We start from the raw sequence: 15,002 nt of genomic DNA, 5'->3' as shown, positions 1-15,002 counted from the left end.
CTAAATTCATAGCACGGCACAATTTGCTGCGCCACTCTGCTACTTTTGCTCTTTTTATTGACTTATTATGTTAATTTCAAATCAGTTTATTCATAAAATTGATAAACATTCTTATGGCTAATGAATGCTTGATTCCAGAAATGAGTATTGAAGTTTGGAGCAGCATACAAATGCTGAAGATAAACTAATTGAAGTTGAATTTTTTTATTATTTTATTAATGTGATTAATATTTCCCCCTGTCTGTGTTTCCATTTAGCTGTGATGCCCTAGCTCAAGGCATTATACTGGTGTAGGGACAATTTTATTTTTCGAGATTCTTATAGAAAATGACATGTTAGGGACAGTCAGAAATTTAGTGGAAGTTATGATATGTCAGAAAACTGTAGTGACAGTAGCATTGCAGATTGTGGCCTGGATAATTGAGGATAAAGTTGAAGTAAGGTTAGCTTTGAGCAGTACACAAGAATAATAATAATTGATTGATTTAGTTGAATTTATTTTGTTTGTTTGAGTTTTGATTTTGTGTTTAAATTAGTCCTTGCATCTTCTAATGAAAGCCTAATTTCAGTGTTGCATCAAAGACCACCAAGTCTTGTGAATGGCGATTTTGCGTTTGATTGAGCTGATAGACGATGGCTGCAGTGTTGAGTCTTGATGTTGTCCGTGATGCTGATCTTCAATAGCGGGTCTGGTGAGCCAACATACTGTAAGGTTGGTGCCGAGACAAACATTGTCTATCCTTTATTATATTGTTTGAGATGTTCGTCTATCAAAATTTAGTTATCTGATTAGTACTGGAATTTCAGTTGTTTGATAATATTTCATTGGTAGGGTCAGTAATGTGGTATAAAAATATAGGGTGTATTTTGTGGTCTGGCATTGTAAAGAGAGTTGTCAGACGTGATAGGGTTTGTTAACGTTTCCTTTAGGCTGTGGTAATTTTTTTTTTTTTTGAGCTTAGATAGGTAGATGTGAGAAATCTTATCTGTTGAAGTTGTAGTTTTGTTTGATGAATTATGTATCTGGAGTGAGTGTCGCCAGGTATAAGGGGCACTACTCAGATGAGGTCCATATGACAAATCAAGGTTTATAGCTGGGACTATCCTTGTTGTATTTGTGGAATGGAAGATAGAATTTTAGCAAAAGGTACTCAGAGTAGTATGAGCTAAAATTAGGTTTTATTCTGTTGAATGGTGTGGTTCCTTTCTGAAGATTTATGGGGGTCTGAAGAAAATAGATGGAATGCTAACCAAGATCAGGATTTTTTTTTGAAATTTTAGGGTAAGCCTCAGTTGAAAGGTTCGTTAGATTGATAGCTGGGAATGGCCACAATACACTGTCAAAATTTATTTTTCAATTTCTGGGGATAATTTTTTTTTTCTAAATAATGTGGGTAGTGAAAATCAAAAATTTAATTTAATAGGGAAAGTTAAATTGTTAATAAATAAGTCAATTTGAATCAAAATTAAGTATAATGAATGAGAGAAAATTTAGAAAGTTTATAGAGTTCGAATTTGGATTTTATAATAATAAATATTATACTGCTATAGTTAATTTGGTGATACAGACAGTGGAAAGTAATTTATTTCAATACAGAGAAATTGGGGAAATTAAAAATAAATAAATAATATTTGAATTGTATGGTGATAATTGATTATGAGAATTAATTTTACTTGGTGATAGGATAATTGATTATTTTTTGTTGCAGTATTGTGAGGATAAATTAGGGAGATTCAATAAATTATAGTGTTGGTTTAGTATGGTGACCTTGAATTTTTATAGATATTATTTGATGGGTAATAATAAAGTGAAGAATAATAATTGAATAAGATAGACAGGATATAGAATCATGTCCTATATTAATTGCAGCAAAAGTTGATTAATATTAAAAGGGGGAAGAAACGGGAAATGTAGAAAAATAGGAAAAGTAGTTCTTTAATATAACATAAACATGGAAAAATGATTGAATAAAAAAAAATAGAAAATAGGAAACGGGAAGAAAATCTAGGTAACTCAATTTTTCACAACTTTTGTGATGATAAAAAAAAGGGAATATGTAACGGGAAATGGAACAGGTTTCAGTACTATAGAATATGGAACTATTTTTTTATTAATCTTGAGAAAATGCTTATGTTGTTTGCTTTAGCTTGTCTTTGTCAATGGAATTCTTAAAATAAAGGTTTGAGTTTCTGAAGGTTCTTCTTTGAGTGTGGTAGGCAGTATAAAATTTTGTTCAAATATTTTTGGTGGAGCTTAGTTCAGTTATATACTAGTCGATAGTGGAAAATTTTCTTTATGATATGGTTCAGTGTCTGTTATCATTATCATTGGCCTAGGCGTTTGTACTGTCATATTTCTTCATGTGCTGGAGAAATGAGTTTAATTGAGTATACAAGGAGAAGATAGTAAGTAGTAATTTGATGTGTTGAGAGAATATCGTAGTCAGTTTTTTTTTGAGTTGCCAAGGTCCATTAGTTGTTGTACTGTGGTTGTGCCAAGGTGATAGGAAGCACAAATTGTAGGTATACTGGTGTATGTATATTGTCCTCAAATGTTGCTGTCCCAAGTGAGTAATGAGTAACGGAAATTAAGTGGTAATGATGTACTGAATAGTTGTATCTCTGTTTGTGAAACAGTGAAGATCTTAGTCTTTTCCAAAAGGGAAAATTCAGAATTGTAGCGTAGGTGTTGCTAGGTAATTGTGGGACAATTCGCGATGTCCTTTATCTTCAGCTAAAATCTACGTTATTTTGTTGCACGAAATTGCAAGGAACGAGATAGAGAGTATAAATGGGTGATATGAGTTTTATTATACGTGTATCTAGGTCAACATGTATCATGATACGTAAGCTGCTAACATCGTTGCATGTGAGTTAACTCTGTGTAGTTATTGGCTTCATGGCATTGAAAAGCGGTTGCATACGTAGGTCAGGGTTGCTTTGACATGAGGCGGCCGTCAGCTGTTTCAGTGGTGAGATGCGTCAAATGTCAGTTGCTCGATTTTAACAACTTGTCGAGTTATGATGGTCTGGTCATATGATTGTGATAATTTGATAATTTTTTTTTTGATTTGTTGTTTCTATTTTATTTTTTGTTGAGGTTAAAATTGGGATAATCTGGTAATGAACTTAACAGCAGAGTATTGATTAGAGAGTTTCTTTAAATATTTTGGTCATTTTATCTTTGTCTGGGAGAAATTTCAGCAAATTATCTTATCAGTTGTGAGGGACCAGTGAAAGGTGTACATAATGGATTTCTTCACTGCGGTTTTAAGAAAGTAACTGTCTGAATATTAATTTTGATTTTATTTTGTCACTGTTTATTGATGTCTATTACTGGTTGTTTAGCTTCATATGAGACAGGGCCCGTCTAGATGTGGAGTTTGGCAGCCGGTTTTGCACAATTTCTAGTTGACTTTACAAATTTTTTTGGTGTCTTATTTTGCAAAATTTCACAAGTATTCCACCTTGTTTTCTTAGATATCTTAATTATTCCAAATTAGTTGATTACCTTCATGGTGATTTGTCTTAACTTTTATGAGATCGAAATTTGTTACTAGTCCACTTGGTTAGTTAAAAAATTGTGAAGTTGGTTATTTTGCTTGTTCCTCTTGATGTTTATGGCTAGTTCTTTGATATTCATTAAAAAATTTTTGTTGCTTTCACATGATTGTAGTTCGAGTTTGATTAGTTTGAGATCCATTATTAGTATTTTATTTGAAATTTTGAGGTCGATAATTCCTTTTGTCGATATTGGTCTTATACAGAGTGTTACCGATAGCACTGTCATGTTGTTTTCTGCCAAATTTTTTTACGACTTAACCCGGTGTTCCACACTCAAGAAGGGGGAGTATGTAACAATAAATATTGTTACAATAGTGAGCGATGAGAATTATGCGAATTAGCCTGAGAAGTTGGCCTGTTATAAAAATGGATTTTGCTGTTCTGCTTTTCTGTGTTGTGTTGTGTTGACTCTGTAAGTGTGTGCGTAGATCCTAAGAATAACATCAATTTTCCTGGAGCAAAAGCTTAGTTCATGAGCCTTGCTTTTTGCGTTGTGTAGTGTCGACTCTATAGGTGTGTGTGTAGAAGTTGTGGGAAGATCAACATTTTTCCTAGAATATAAGTCTGGTTCACGACCTTATAAGGTAAGGAATTTATAGCTGCCTAGGAAAAATAGCTGTCACTTGGTGGGAGAATGTATCTTGAATTGTAGTTGAAACGTTCCTTTCTATTGGTGGAAATTTTTCTAGAGAATAGTAACTGCCAATCACAGTTGGTGTTGGTTAGGTCTATTTAGTATGGACGATCTCACAGCTGTCCACCTCAAGACGAGAAAAGCGAAGTGGACTCACTTAGCGTCTGTCGACTGTCTTTAGCAGTACTAAATGTAGTCTGTTCAGAACTTTGTATTAATCATGGCTGCCATGCCAGCTTTAGGTTTTTTTTAGTATTTGGCTCTGGAACCTTTTGTTCCAGCAGCATTTTTAGTCTTTTTGCCTATGTAGTCGCTTTAATTAAGAAGAGAGAGAGAGAGTATCAAATTGTCACCTCACAATGGAGATTTTTCTCCTATAACCGCTACTAAAGGTACGTCATAGATTTATAATATTATTAAGGAAAATATCTTCAAAGAAAGCTTCCATCAAAGTATTTATTGTAATGTAAGAAAATTAACGATATATGTTTTGTAGAAATTTAGAATACCTATTAGGAGGAATTAAGATATTTGTTTGATTTAAACTATTTTTGAAGAGGAAGCTACTAACCTAAATTTCAATTATTGTTGTTTACACAGATGTACACAGACTGTGTTGACTGATGTTTACAGTATATTATTATGAGCTCTAACAGTATTTTTTGGTTATAGATTTTATGTGTCTTTTGATTCTAACAAAAGGCTTTCATGATTATTTAGGAAACACCTATCATGTAATTTATTCTTTTAAATTACACCATAAATGTGATTTATGTAAGAGAACGGACTAAACTAACAACAATACTCGAAATACCTTATTATGAAGTAATTCAATCAACTTGTGAATTATGTAGGCCTATTATGGAATACTATGTACTCATCGCTTTATGTATAGGGCGTAACCCTTATTACAAATAAATTCTCTTCTTTTAAATCAAGAGATTGAAGTAGGTAATGCCTATTTAGGTTTTAAAGTAATTGATGTGAGTTATATAACCTAAAGTAGGTTGATTTTATTATATAACTGAAGTTAAGTTAATTGGTATTATCCTAGTTTATTTTTTTATTCTAACAGCGGTGTAAGTACGGGAACATCAAGTATGGGATCAACGTACGAATCTATCATTTCATGGGTTCATGAACGTGCGTCTTTAAGCCGCTGAGACGCCTCTGAATCGATGGCCGTCCTAGAAGCTTGGGGTATGCTGTCTCCTGTCCATCTGGACGTGTAGAGCTCGATCACCGAGCCTAGATTCAATTTGAAGAAACAGCTATGAGGTAACAACTTTTTCCAAATTAAACGAACGTCCCAGGAACTCCGGATGTGACAAAATGGGTTTTAGTGACGACAGACTTTCAATCAATTAAAACGTGCGGAATTAGACTTTTGTTAAATCATAATTTTGAGATATTATTGGGGATAGATAGATTATTAATTTTATTAATTTGGTTTGAGTAATAGATTTTCGGTTGTATCTTTACATTGAAAAGTGAGGCCATATTTTCTCTGTAAGGATCCAGCTGGGAATTTCAGTTTTCTTTAAATTTATAAATAATTATAATCTTCTAAACTACTAAAAGTTGAATGAGTACATGAATTTTTAAATGTCCCTTATTGATTAAATTAATGTTTTAAAATAATTCTCATCTTAAAGTTGTAAAGGATCAAATGAAGTTTCAAGGACCCTAACCTTTCCTAAATTTGTTTTGATGACATATATTTTTGAATAGTTTTTTTAAGGTAGTATACCATGATGTGATACTTGAGGAATGTTTGTCCTTGCAGCTTTCATGATATAAAGATACAGAATAGTTATTATTGGGGGGGGATCATTAATATTTGATAATGTTTTGATAGTGTTTTAAAGTTTCCAAGTGTGTTCTAAATTTAATGTTCTAAGAATTTTATGAATTTTATGTGGATCTTTTCTTAAAATATTTATTGTTATTTATGATTAACTTCTGAGACATATCTATGATAATTTTCAATAATTGCTCTTTTGAAATTAGAGTCCTTTAAGCCTTTATGATTCAATCTAAAACGTTTTAAAATGTAGAGCATACAGAGTAGGTTATTACCGTATTATCTATTTCAGAGATAACCTTTAACTTTAGTAATTTTGTTTTCGATTTTCATAATGTAACTTCCTTTTGTTTTATTAATTGTTGAATTTAACTGTAAGAGGTGACAATATAATTGATACCTTCTCTCTATTTCGTTGTCTCTCTTGTCATTTCTGGTTTCCCGTTCTCTAGCACTAGGTATGTTTATCAAGCATCCCTTTTATTAAGTTATATTGTGTGTGCTTCTAAATTCAAAATTAACTTTCTAAATTCATAGCACGGCACAACTTATTCTACAGAAACTATAGTAAATGCACTGAATGAGCCGATGGTCAATTTTAGATCAGAAAAAATAATATGGCACAGACTGTAAAATGCGAACAAGCATGCATAGACAAAGTGATTTCATTTTAAATTTGTGTTGGACATGTATTGCTACTAGAAGGAAATGTTTTTCCAGCAGGCAGAGGCGTTCAACAAACAAATTCGGTTGAAGTGTTTGGTGAGGAGAACTGAAGGGCCAAAAGCTCTGGAGAGTGGTCTTCCAAAATCGAGTAAATTGGGTACTCTGACAGGTAATGGCCATTCACAAACTGCAGAGGAGACTGGATTCTGGATTCTCAAGTGCCGAACGGTCGTCGTCGGCAAATTGAAAGGATTCTTTGAACAAGTTGATTTTGTTTTGTGTCCAATGTATCATATTACAAGCGAGAGAAGAGCATGTTATTGTTTTACTTGATATCGCTTGAATAAATTCTATTGAATATTTTCGATTGTTTGGTGTTATCTTTATTATCGAAAAAATATGCAGATTCGTTAACATTCAAAACAAAACTTTACAAGACAATCAGTATCTTTGAAGGACATAGCAGATATTTGAAATAAAATAGATTGGATTGAATTACTACCTCCATTTAGAGAGGCTTTTGTTTAAGCCGAATTTAAATCTATATACAGTATATAAAAATGAATGTCTGTGTGTTTGTTTGTTTGTTCCCTATAGACTTGAAAACTACCTACTTGACATAACGGCATCAAACATTGGGAATATGTTGTGTGAATATTGGGGATGGTTTCTGAACAGAAATTTTAAAAGGGAGGCTAATAATAATTATTTATTTATCCATTTTATATACCTATATTTTCAAAATATTGTGGCCGAGCGGCTACCGAAGAACGGAAAGATGATCATGATTCATGATCATATTGTGATAATATGATTTAGCATTTAAAGTTACCAGCTGTAATAAACAGGGTGACGCTGAGATAAATTGTGTATCCTATGGTATTAAAATGATAGTTTGGAGTTTGGAGTTGAAGTGTAGTTGATTGGCTCCAGCTGTAGATAATAGTTACTTAGAAGACCTATACAAACAATGATCTCTCCCCTATCATTGAGAAACTGGAAAATGTTGTAAAAAATATTCACCTCCGAGAGAGAGTTGTTCATAATCCACCTCATGAAAGAGAGTTGTTCATTTATAGTATTTATCAATTACTGAAGAATGACAGAATAATTTTTAATTTTTATGAATTCAGCTTAGCTTATATTCATCCTAAAATGGAAGATGGAAAGAATATGTAATTCGTTGTGATTCATCGTACATCGCATATTTCCTGGACCATGTATTGACAATCAACAACTATAAGAGCATTGAATTAATCGATGAAACACTGATTCAACCTATCTATTTTTCTTCTAATTCAACACTTTACTGATAGATATCACCAATATCTAGATATTACCAACAGATATTACCAATTGATTGAGAAGAATATGTTTTCGGAATAATGAATGCTGCATGACTAAGCACATAGGAAGTCCGTATTGAGAAAATATTGATTGTCAGATAAATTTCATGATTCACCAAATAAAGTCAAGTGTGACATGAGATACATTAACTTTTTGGCGGTACGAAGTTCGCCGGGTAAGCTAGTATTTTCTAATTTAAATGAAATAAATTCTGAAAAGAATAACGAATGTTGAATGATGAATTTAAATATTAAAATATTGTTGACCAAGAACTCAGTACATCGACAATTCATTCAACTAATTCTGTAGGTACTGATTGTAGGTACAAATATAATCATTTGTCTCTATTGATACTCAATTTCATCAACTAATCATAAACTGACTGGAAAAAGTTCTTCAATTTCCATGAATTCAATTAATATAATTATATTAATCTAAAGTTTAGGTCATATTTAAATTCACAAAGAGTTCGATTCTTGTGGGCAAGAAACATGTTATTCAACGCAGAAATCATTGTTATTTTACTAAAATATGAGATAAGTTGAATAGTTTCCCCTTTCAGGGGGAGTCTTGACAACCCACAAAACTCATTTTTCATTTGAGGAAATATCGAAAATGTGCATAGGATCTTATTTCTTGTTCAGCTTGCCAAAATACCCCTCATTCCAATATTAAAGTTTTTGACTGACTGTACAGTGAGTCAATCATTATCATGGCTTGAATAATTTTGAAATTCTAATTAAATAAAAATGGTAGAGAATAATAAACTCAATATCAAAACCTTTATTTAAAGACATATTAACTGCATGCGTTTTCATATTGCCGATACAGCATTGATAAAACTTGTAATATTACAATATTACAATACTTTGACACTTTTGAATTTCAAATTGGGCGCTGTTATTGTAGATCGATTCTAATCGAATACAAAATATCGAACATCGGTCTTTTCTTCAAACATCGATATTCGATATCCATTCATTAGTTATTTGGAAAAGATCCATTTTGGTTTAATAAATTATTAAAATACATTTGAGAAATATAAATTTATTATCAAATATAAAAATTATATACAGCAATGACTTAGAACTAACCTAAATTAATTAAACTCTAAAATATGTGTTTTATTTGGTGCAGTTGGCAATGCAAAACTAATTGTTTTCCATATCCGTTTTCCGTTTGACTTTACTTGCTCTCTCTTCTTCCATGAGCTGGTCTCTTAAAATGTGCTCGTAATAATGTCCTTCCATAAATTAATTTTAAAGTTTTATATCTGCCAACTTCTTGAAACTTATATTAATTTTGTAGTAGATGTAAACTCAGTGAAAGCAAAATATGCTATGAGTTCTTGTTTTTCTCTTGGTAATTTTTCTGTAATTCCTAATTTATAAGATGTCTTTCAAACTAATCTTCCGAGCACATTGTATGATTTTTCATGCATTAACGAAATTCTGGATTTTTGGTATGGTGTTTCTTTATTATCAGTATGATAAGGTTTTATTGTTTGTCATGTTCGAGCTCTGTAATATGCTTGAAGTGTTTCCTATTACATATTTCTCAGTTGGCCAAAATGCTTTCAAGTCATTATATTTTCCCTTCTCATATTAGAATTAGTTATGTTAGGATAAATTTATACAGGGCTACCCATGATTTATATAAAAGGAAACTGATGTCTTATCCAACACAAGTTTTGGCCCGACTGTCCAGTACAGTTTAATCACCAAAACACCACTAATTGGTACCCCTGAATGGGACCTCACCCCAAATTGTTACCCCTGTTGTGGGACTTCACCCCAAATTGTTATCCCTGGTGTGGGACTTCACCTCAAATTTTTACCCCTGTTGTAGAACCTTACCAAAATTTTTACCCCAATTTTTTTTTCTCAGTGATCATTATTGAGTATAATAGCCATGTCTGATAAATCTGGAAGTAGTGATGATGAAATGTCTAGAGACACTGTCTTATTAGAAAATACATCAAGCAATCTTGAGGAATTAAGTACTAGTGGATTAGATATTGATGAAAATACGGTCAGACATGTATTTCTAGATCAGATTAGCTTTAATCAAAGTTATAATAAACTTAGTAATGCTGTTCAAGTTGACGATGATAGCCTACATTTAGTATTAACTAACTCAAACGAGGCGTCAACAAATACTAATGGTCCAGTTAATACTACCACTATGGATACCAATACTATATTCTTACAGTTAATGAGACAAATCCAAGATCAATCTAACAAGATTCAAAACCAATCTAGACAGAGTCAAGAACAATCTAAGCGACTTGAGAAGTCTATTCAAGAAGGGAACTTAGAACTTCATGAAAAAATCAACGAATGTAATGCATAGATTAATAAAGGTAATGAAAACAATGAAGCAAGAAATCTTAGCTGAACAATACAAGATAGATTCTGAATTGAGGGCCTTAGTGAATGAAAATCAGGAAAACATTTCAAAATTGCAGGATAAAACCCTTAATCTCGATTCAAAGATTAGTTCTATTAATATTTAGATTAGCCATGTTGAAGATAAAGTACAAGCTGTTAATGAAAGTGTCGAAAATTCTAAAGTTAAACTTGACCAACACATTATCACTTTTGAATGTGAAAGAGATAGCCAAAATGGAAAATATCAGGATCTGTTATCTAACCTCAATAAAGTCCAAAATCATATTGATCATGATCAAGAGGAAATTTGTGTTGTAAAAAATAAATGTAACAAGAATGCTGCAGCAGTCACTAAGTTAGATGATCATGTTCGTGAAACAGTTGCTAGTAATTTATCTAACAATGTAGCTTACAGTTCTTCCCAATCCCCTAGACAAGACTTACAAATGAGCATTGATTACTGTAACCCCATGAATTTTATTAATGCTTTGAATGAGTATCTGATTCGTAATAAAATACAACAATGGGAACAAATCAGGGTTATTGTAGAGAGCAACATGACAAACAATAATCGTCACAAATATTGGTGGTATTTTATTAAAGATGATACTCATACTTTTGAAGAGTTTAAGAATAAGTTTGTGGATCGTATGTGGTCACCAACCATACAAGCTAAGTTAAAAGCTCAATTGAATACTGGTAGATTTCGACCAGGTACAGATCAAACTTTAACTGAATATTTCATTTCTTAGTATAATGTGGCTAAGAATTTTTTGCCGGCAATGGACCATGAAGTAATTTTTACATTGTTGTGCGCTCACTTTGATGATACCATCAATTGAGCCGCTTTGGTACGAAATGCTAAAACACATGAAACTTTTTTGAATGTATTGAATGATTTTGTTCATCATGAAAAATATCGACCTTCTACTAACCGAGATAATAATGATTGTAGGTAATCATAAGATTCAACAATCTGACCAACATCAGATCAATCAAGGTCACAATAGTTATCAACACTTCCCATCTTCAATGCGGATGCAACCCAACATGTATCCACCTTTTATTCAAAATCATGGATATCCAAATATGACTTCACCTCAGAGAACTCAACATGTGAATCCCACATCAAATAGTAATCAGCACAATAAATTTGCTTCTAATAATTATAAAGGTGAAAAATCTCATGGCTATTTTAATAGAGGTAGTCGGCATAATAATCGTTATTACTCAAATAATAACGACGAATAATTACGATATCATCTTCAGTGTTCCTGTGCGTCTTCATATGATAGACATTCAGTCACAAATTATCTATTACTTGTCAACTATGTGAAGTCTTTGATGCATCATGCAAACTTCAATTAGATTTTTCTAAGAGTTTGAGTTAGGGAAGAAAATGTTTGAGTGTGCCACATCACACATTAATCACTTACAACCAATGTCCCAGTCGTAACGTAAATAGTGGCATGCTTGCCCAAGTCAAATTGCTATATTTCCCCTCTTGATGAGTGATCAACTACAGTTCCTGTGTTCCTGTTTGATAGTTCCTGCAGCTTATAGATAAGTGACTTGAATACCTGGTATGGCCTTGATCTTCAAGAAATCCGTAACGTTGAGTGTGCAATCTTGTCATTACTGTTATTGGCGATTCGTGATACCAAACTATGCGAATTTGTAATCTTTGGAGCATACATCGGTGTTGAGGTAATCACATACAGAGCCAATTGTATGCGAGTGTTTGCTGTTCAAGGAGGTGTGATCAACTTCGGGAATCTGTGCGTGGTCATTTCAGTGAATCGAACTCTAACTGTACTCACTTAATTAAATTGCATTGGTTTAATATTGTGTATTGCTGTCCCTTTTCTATGCTGATATATTTATATAAATCTTGTATAGTTGTCACTTAATTGAATATTTCTAGATAATCAGTTCTTATCTTTTGGAAAAGATGATAAATTTTTTGTTTGCTTCTTCTTCTTTTGAACATGTTGGTACTTGCCTAGATTTTGATTTTTAATCCTCCTTTTTCATAAATCACTTTGGATGACCCATGGATTTCCTTCAATTTTGATAATACATTTTTTAGGAGTACAATTTGTTTATTTTTTATCTAATGTTCGTTAGTATTCTGTTCATGTATGTTATATTCCCATAATACCATATTTAAAACTCATTACAGTGCTGTTATAGTACTTTGAGTTTTAAAGAAATTTTTTTGGCGATTGTACTAATTTTACTTTCTCATTTTTCAGCTAGATTAGAAACAATTCTTGTACTTATTATTTTGATTGTATTTGTTTTTCGACATGACAAGCATTATTGATAAGATTCATTCTAGAATGTATTATTGCTCTTGTGATGTATTTAGCAGTTTCAGTAATTTTTTGTATGGAACACATTAACTGACAAAACACATGTATTTTAGGGATGTTATACTACTCATGTTGGCATTCATTAATATGGACTGTTGTTTGATGCCTTAGGCAACATTTTTAAGCTCAGCTAGTGATGATAAAATCATGGACTTTTGTTATGCTGGTGCTTTAACTTTTTCGGTGTTCTATGCAGTAATTTTTTGCCTTTTGTTTTCAATTTCAGTAGGCTAGTGTCTCATGTTTATTTATAATATTCTTTTGTTGTATTGGATTTTGGTTGATGGATGAAAAAATTTCCTGCTCCATAAATTAATTTTAGGGTGCATTGCTCTTATTGTTCGAGACTATGGAAACTAAAATTTCCCTAATAGCATGAGTTGTTAACGTGGGTGTTCTTAGTCATTTCTGTCACAGGAATTTTTTTTTGTGCAAGGTGCGGTAGTTGTAATATTACAATATTACAATACTTTGACACTTTTGAATTTCAAATTGGGCGCTGTTATTGTAGATCAATTTTAATCGAACACAAAATATTGAACATCGATCTTTTCTTCAAACATCGATATTCAATATCCATTCATTAGTTATTTGGAAAGATCCATTTTGGTTTAATAAATTATTAAAATACATTTGAGAAATATAAATTTATTATCAAATATTAGAATTATATACAGCAATGACTTACAACTAACCTAAATTAATTAAACTCTAAAATATCGCTGTCTCAGTGCAATAGTGTAACAACTCAAAATTTTGTGATTTTGAGATATTCACATTTTTAAGTTTGTGGGAGTGTTGAGGATCCAGTTCAACACAGTAACAACTCAAAATAATTCATTTTCAATGTTTTTTCAACACATGTTCTTGTTTCCACAAATCATCAATCAATCAATCAATCAATAATCCTTTATTGTCATAAAACACAAAGTGTTGTAACAAACGTCAATATACAATAAAATTTAAAACAGTCAAAATATTTTTAAAATAATAATAATATAGTCAAAGTAGTATTTTTGTAAAAAAAATTACAACTAAATTGGCAAATAGTAATTAACAACAGCAATTGATAAATAGCAGGTATTAAAACGGGATCCAACACAAGTCACAATAAAGCTGTTACAGTTAAACAGATTAACACTGGAGCTATTCAAAAAAATCTCCAACAGAATAAAGACATCTTTCTGTAAGTAAGCCTTTTATGTGTGACTTGAATAGTGAGGTACTCAACAGTCTTACTTCAGGGGCAAGCTCATTGAATAGCTTAATGGACATGTTTCTCCAATTCCTATGGGTACTCGCATATTGGTGAGAATCAATTCTGAGATTTAAACTTCCTCTGGTATGATAATTATGTATGTCACCATTTCGACTATATTCATTAAGGTTTTTTTCCATGTACATCAGACAAGTAAAAACATATAAAGATGGGAGAGTCAAGACGCCTAGTTTACGAAAAAGCGGCCTACATGTTGCTATGGGTGGTGCCTGACAAATTATTCGAATGGCCTTCTTCTGGAGTCTGAAAAGTTTAATAGATGCCGAACAATTTCCCCAGAGCTGAATCCCATAGGCTAAATGGCTATGGATGAGAGCATAAAAGATACTCATTGAAACTTCATGATTAACTATGTGAGTTAATCTACATAGGACAAACAAACCCTTACTTAGTTTACCAGCTGTATAATCAATGTGCTTTTTCCAATTTAAATCTGAGTCAAGCATGATACCCAGGAATTTGAGGGAATCTGTGCCAGTAAACCTAGGGTTGAAGCTAAACTGTAGGTCACAGGATTTCAGGAGGTTGAGACACAAATTGTTTGAAGCACACCAATCCATTATATTTGATGTGCTCAATTCAACAACTGTGTCAACATTTTGTTTTCCCGTCCCATTCACCAATAAGCACAGGTCATCGGCAAAAAGATAGGGTTGGGTTTGATCACAGCAGTTCCTTATCACACCTGACAAATCATTTATGTGAATGATAAACAACAGTGGACCAAGTATTGAACCCTGGGGGACACCATATCTAACCAGCTTACCACTTGAGAATTCGCTGTTTCTATAGACAAATTGCATTCTGCGACCAAAGTATGAACCAATTAGATCCACAGCTAACTTGTCAAGGCCATAAAAAGAAAGCTTTTCAGATAGAATATTATGCTTCACTGACTCAAAAGCTTTAGAAAAGTCAAATGCTCTGAGGTTCACAAGTCTCT

The 15,002-nt window shown here is 32.3% G+C and overlaps 1 long non-coding RNA gene across 1 annotated transcript; it reads left to right on the top strand.

Annotated features, from left to right (window-relative positions):
• Window positions 1-241: 241 nt before the first annotated feature.
• On the top strand, window positions 242-7,024 carry LOC120351367. The gene is made up of 3 exons (XR_005571343.1): window positions 242-4,590; window positions 5,274-5,476; window positions 6,723-7,024. It is a non-coding gene; the product is annotated as an uncharacterized LOC120351367 (long non-coding RNA).
• Window positions 7,025-15,002: the final 7,978 nt, after the last annotated feature.

This window comes from Nilaparvata lugens, chromosome 5, assembly GCF_014356525.2.
Source record: "Nilaparvata lugens isolate BPH chromosome 5, ASM1435652v1, whole genome shotgun sequence".
Lineage (NCBI taxonomy): Eukaryota > Metazoa > Arthropoda > Insecta > Hemiptera > Delphacidae > Nilaparvata > Nilaparvata lugens.
This window is presented reverse-complemented; position numbering and strand designations above follow the sequence as displayed.